The sequence below is a fragment of the Garra rufa genome, chromosome 1 (genome assembly GCF_049309525.1).
Source record: "Garra rufa chromosome 1, GarRuf1.0, whole genome shotgun sequence".
NCBI lineage: Eukaryota > Metazoa > Chordata > Actinopteri > Cypriniformes > Cyprinidae > Garra > Garra rufa.
The window spans coordinates 8,497,247-8,503,510 of record NC_133361.1 but is presented as its reverse complement, the minus strand read 5'-3'; the positions used below and the strand labels follow the sequence as shown (position 1 = coordinate 8,503,510).

At 31.9% G+C, this 6,264-nt stretch overlaps 1 protein-coding gene across 1 annotated transcript in view; it reads right to left on the bottom strand.

Annotated features, from left to right (window-relative positions):
- LOC141342407 (uncharacterized) overlaps positions 1-6,264 on the bottom strand; it is a 226,404-nt gene that overhangs the window by 14,067 nt on the left and 206,073 nt on the right. The gene's annotated exons all lie outside the window — the stretch shown is intronic.

Sequence of the window (6,264 nt, the reverse complement as noted above, 5' to 3'; positions counted from 1 at the left end):
AACTTATATAGAAAACTTAAAAAAAATATATATATATATATATATATATATATATATATATATATATATATATATATATATATATATATATATATATATATATATATATATATATATATATATATATATATATATATATATATATATATATATATATATATATATATATATATATATATATATATATATATATATATATATATATATATATATATATATCTTACTGAAATTTGAACATTAGTGTTTGTTTGAGGTTAACTTACTAGCCATATGGTTTACTGTGCCTTAGAGTTGTTGTCTGACAGGAGGTTTGCTCCAACTCTGGGGTGCAGGCCATCGTCATGGAAAAAAATAAGAACATAAGAAGCAATTTGTCACAGAGCCAACAATATTTAGCACATGTGATATGTAGAAAAGATAAAGAATATACTGAAAATAAATTCTTAACATACAATAATTTGCTTCTAGGTTTACTTTTTTGAAATTGTTTATATTTCTTACTTCGCAATATCAATATTTGTTTACCATGAGAGATCAAACTGCTTTTGAACTAGATTCTGTTACGTCAGTGACGTCACCGATTAACGGTACCATGTATATGTTTAGGTTATCTGAGCCTATTTCCAATCACCCATTGATAAAATACCAGTAAAACTACAACAGACCTGTCAAAACTTCTTGTCTACACATAAATACGTGATTAAAATCAGAAACTCTCATAAACTGCTCAGTTTATGGAGTTAGCATAACGTTACCTCCTCTTACACCAGTTAAGATGCTAACGGACTTTTTCGAAGACACTAAACCATCTCTATGGACTAAAGTCAACAGAAGCGAGTCAAATACAAGCAAGAGAAGTGTCAGAGACAGCTATATGTAATATTTGTATGATTTTAGGAACTGACCTTACCGAAAATAGTGAAAACAACAGCGAGAGACCCGAGTTTCTTGCTTGTCCGTTGCTGTGTTGTTGCCCCGTTTCCATGACAACTCCCTCCGCTGTAGTGTTTGAATGGGACTCGATCGTTTGCGCACTCATTAAAACATGTCAGCAGAAGTTACAAAAAATAAACACATAAAATTAGTGTCAGGAACAGCTATATGTAATATTTGTGTGATTTTAGGTACTAAACTTACCGAAAGCAATACAAACAACAGGGAGAAACGCAGTTTCCAGCTTGTCAGCCGTTGTGTTGCAGCCCGTTTCCATGACAACTCCCTCGCTCCAGTGTTTGAAAGCTACGCGAATGTTCAGCGTGCACGCACACGTCAGTCACGCAAAATGTACATAGATAAACAATTTTAATTTTAATTAAACTGCTATTAAATCATACATTTAAGTTTTTGTTTTGCAGTTCTGTGACCCATTTACAGGTGCAAAATGCCCTGCACCTGATAGTCAGATAAGCACTTTTATCGTTTAAGAAGTTTAAGTTTTATAGATTTAATAGTTTTATTTAATAGTTTATTTTTATGTAATATTTTTATTATTAATTTATTATTTATTATTTTTATCTTTTCTTTTTCTTTTTTTCTTTTTGTAGAAGGCCGGATTAATACCCCTAGAACTGCCCGATATATTTTATTTCTTTATGTATTTTTCTTTCAATTTAAATTATATTTCTTATTAAAAATAATAAAACAAAACTATAACAAAATAAAACAAACAAAAACAGTAAATGAAACAAACAACGAAAATTTGGAGCCCAATATTTTATGAAGTTCACAAAATTTAAATTGTGCTTTTATATTTTTTATTTCTTCTTTTTTTCAATTATGTAAAAGCATTTTGGACATAACATTCGCATGCAAATCCAAAAACATACGGCTATATTAAACCATCTCTTAATGCAGACTTAAAAAAAACATAAGTCAATAAATGTGTTTTATATTGACCTGACAAAAAACGAGTTTTTGGGGAGACAACTTTGTAGACTTTCTACAATTTACAATGCACAAGCTATAAGCAGCAATATCTGAAGGATGCAGAAAGATCGATTCATAAAAATCATAAAACATAAATTATCTTTTTTATGTCCATTTTCGTTTTTTGTTTCAGATGAAAAATCAATGGTACGGATTTCTCCATTAGGGCTTGACATTTCTGAAACCACAATTCATGTGTCTATCGTCTAACGCGAATAAAATGCTAAAAATTGTAACAGACATCCAGCGTATTTAACAGGGCACAGGCAAGTTGCCTAATGATTATAAATGTGTACGGAAAAAAATTTACATTGTAATTATTTATTGTTATGAGTTTATTTGTTTCATAATCAGAAAAAAATTTGCAAGCGATCACACCGGCGCCTCCTTATCACGCACCAATTTGTGCCTAGGCTATTTTTGCAATTTTAAATTAGCTTTTATTTTAATGTCCTTTTCAGTTTTGAGATAAAATTGCTGTTTTATTAGTTTAATTTTTTTCTTAATTTTAGACACATTTCTAGTTTTCAGTTGTATTTATTTATTTATTTATTTTTTCAGTTTTAGTACAAGTTAAACTGCAACGCAAAATTAATGCATATGGTAAATAAATTTCCCTCTCAACCTCAGATGCATTGATGGTCCCTTATTTCTTTTCACAGTGCACCGGTTTAGAACAAATGATAACGAAAACGATTATTTATTTTTGATAATTATTTTATTTCAGTTAGGTTTTCCTAAATTTTGTTATTTTTGTTTCGGTTTTTTTTTTTCATTTGGACATTTCATTTTTCCACATTTCTTTTTTTTTTTCTTTGCCTAATTGCCTTTATTTTCGTTAAATACAGTTCTTAATACAACATATATTACCATTTTAACATGTATACAATATTTCTTACATTTAAACAAAAAATTTTAGAAGTAAAAATTAAATATATAATCGTAGTAAAAAAAACAATGTGTCTTGTTTAGGTGACTGACATCACATCTCTTTAATTTGCTTTGTATTAAATAAAATTTTAAACATACAAAAAAAAAAACATTTTTTTTAGATTAAATAAAACATTTACCAAAGAAATGCAAGTCAGCAGCACTGAGAATTACTCCTGAAGAGAAAACAAAATATCTGCACTCATTATAACAACTGTAGCGACTGTCCTGTCCTATTCTTCACCAAATCTGGTCTAAATGCAAGACAGATGCAGTTATAGTCTAAAACTAAATATTGACAAAATGATAACGGACCTCCAATTCGTTTATTATTAGTTGTTGTTGATCAAGATTAAAGGGATGTCGCTGTTATAAGAACGTATTTAAATGACTAATTTATGGATTAAAAAAATTATGATCCCAAGCAGATTAAGAAAATATGGTGAATTTATTTTAGGCCTATTTTACAAATATTAATAAATGAATAGACTGAATAACGTTTCGCGTCTGCACAACAAAGTATAGGCTAAATTATTTTTAACGTTTAGTGATACGAAAACAAAACGTGTCATGAAGAAAAATATTTAAGCAAGTTTATATATATATATATATATATATATATATATATATATATATATATATATATATTGCTAATGGAAGAACAAAATAACAAAATGAATAAAACATAACTTCATTAAACATTCGATAAAAATGTTAAAATGTTTTGTCAGTTATTGTTTTTAAAAACTTCCATAATCCATTTTAGAGTTTAAGTAGCCTAATATTCAGAGAAAGACAGATAAACTAGGCCTAAATAAAATAATAAATAAAAATACATTTAGCCTAGTTCCACTCTGCATGCCCAGATCTCCGATTCTTCTAACGAAGTTTCAACCAATATCCGACGTTATGATTTCGATCAGATGCGTCGGCTGTATCGGTTGATAAGCCAACGTGATTTCGACGTTGAATCGACGTTTTATTTTCGACGTAAAAACGTTCTGATATACCGACCAAATAATGAACGTCGATTCAACATCGAAATTTGATTGACGACCGACACTGACCTTTACAACCAGAAATCGACGTTGAATCAACGTCAGCTTGCTGTCTGGGAGCGGTTTAACTTTTACACAAAACAGCTCACAGCTGAATGTAGCCGTTGATGTGTTCTAATGGGTATTTACAAATAAATCACTGAAATATATTAATTTTAAAGGCGTTCTAATTCGTGCAAATTATGTTGTTAATGAGCACATACAGAGAGAGTACATGCCGACGGCTTGTATAAGCGCTGAAGGGTGCGAGCTTTTCTTTTACAAGAACTACTCACAAACCACTGAATTTAGCTGTTGATATGTTCTAATCGGTATTTAGAGTTAAATCGCTGTAATATTAAAATTTTTAAGGTGGTATTTATTTGTATTTCCACCGATTTCAGAGTGACTGTAAGTAAGAGGTTTGAGTCCCGCCTGTTCAGTCGAGAGGTATTACTGTTAGAGGGCGCATTTTTTCTCAGCCCATGTATTTCATTGGGAAATTTGTCATATTCAAAAATTAATAATAAATCAACTGTACATCTGATCAGTCCAAATAGATATAGCAACTCTTTCGGGACAAGGGCCCAGGTCTCTGCCAAGTTTGGGCCTTGTGGCTTCAAAGGCCTCGGAGGAGTAGCTGTCAGAAATTTCTGTAGGTCATAAGAATAATAATAATAACTAGAAGCTAAAGTTCGATGACAAACTTTAAATGTTGGCTTGGAGAGCCAAATTGGGCAGCCTTCGGGCAAAAGGTCCAGCCCAGAACACCATAGTGGATTAATATGTGTATTTTAGGTTAAAACGGCTTGCCATACTGGAATAAGTGATGAGCGCCTGCTTCAAAGCCGCGTCGCGTTGCCGTGCGGTTGAGCCGAAAAGCAGAAATAAGCAAGCATTTAAACTTTTTATTATATGACTGAACTATTATTGTGTTGAATCGCTGGAGTGTTTGTATTAAAATACCTTTAAAAGACGTGCAAATGATGTCTTTGTTAACAGTCACATAAATGCAGCAGTGCATCTCATGTTAGTTAGTTAAGCCTATGAAAAACGTCATTTGCACCCAATGCAGGTCTTTAAAATATTCTTCTATATTGTGTTGAATCGCTGGAGTGTTTTTATTTAAATGCCTTTAAAAGACGTGCAGTCATGTATAATTCTCAGACGGACATCTCGGAGCTCATGTCGAACACACTGCTGAATGCAGCGCTCTCTGTATGAAAACAAAATGCTCACAAACAACTGCATTTAGCTGTTGATATTTTCTAATGGGTGGACTGAATTAAATCGCTGCAATATTGTAATTTTAAAGGCGTTCTAATTCGTGCAAATTATGTCGTTCGTCTCCATGTATACTCGTTGAAAGCAATCTGTACGCGGTGAAGGAAATGCTTAGGGGTTTCAATAAATTCGCTCAAACAGCTGAATTCAGGTCTTGATGTGTTCTAATGGGTATTTACAATTAAATGGCTGGAATATTGTAATTTTAAAGGCATTATTTATATGCATTTTCCACCAAATTCAAAGTGAAAGTAAGTCACAGCTCGGTAACATGTTCGTTAGTGAAACTGAACAGCTTATTTGCAGCTAATGTAGTTCTTTAAAATATTCTTGTATATTGATTGTGTTGGATCGCTGGAGTGTTTTTATTTAAATGCTTTTAAAAGACGTGCAGTCATGTATAATTCTCAGTCGGGTAAGTTAGCTCCGATCCGTGAAAGCTCGTCTGTATAACACATTTGCTGAAGACAGTGCTTTAACTTTGAAATAAAACAGATCACAAAAGGCTGATTTGTTGATGTGTTCTAATGGGTATTTACAAACAAATCGCTGAAATATATTTATTTTAAAGGCGTTCTAATTCGTGCAATTCATGTTGTTTGTGAGCACATGTAGAGAGAGAGTAGCCTAGTGCTGACGGCTTGTATAAGCGCTGAAGGGTGCGAGCTTTTCTTTTACAAGAACTACTCACAAACCACTGAATTTAGCTGTTGATATGTTCTAATGGGTATTTAGAGTTAAATCGCTGTAATAATTACATTTTTAAGGCGATATTTATTTGTATTTCCACCGATTTCAGAGTGACTGTAAGTAAGAGGTTTGAGTCCCGCCTCTTTAGTCGAGAGGTATTACTGTTAGAGGGCGCATTTTTTCTCAGCCCATGTAATTCATTGGGAAATTTGTCATATTCAAAAATTAATAATAAATCAACTGTACATCTGATCAGTCCAAATAGATATAGCAACTCTTTCGGGACAAGGGCCCAGGTCTCTGCCAAGTTTGGGCCTTGTGGCTTCAAAGGCCTCGGAGGAGTAGCTGTCAGAAATTTCTTTAGGTCATAAGAATAATAAAATATAATAATAATAAT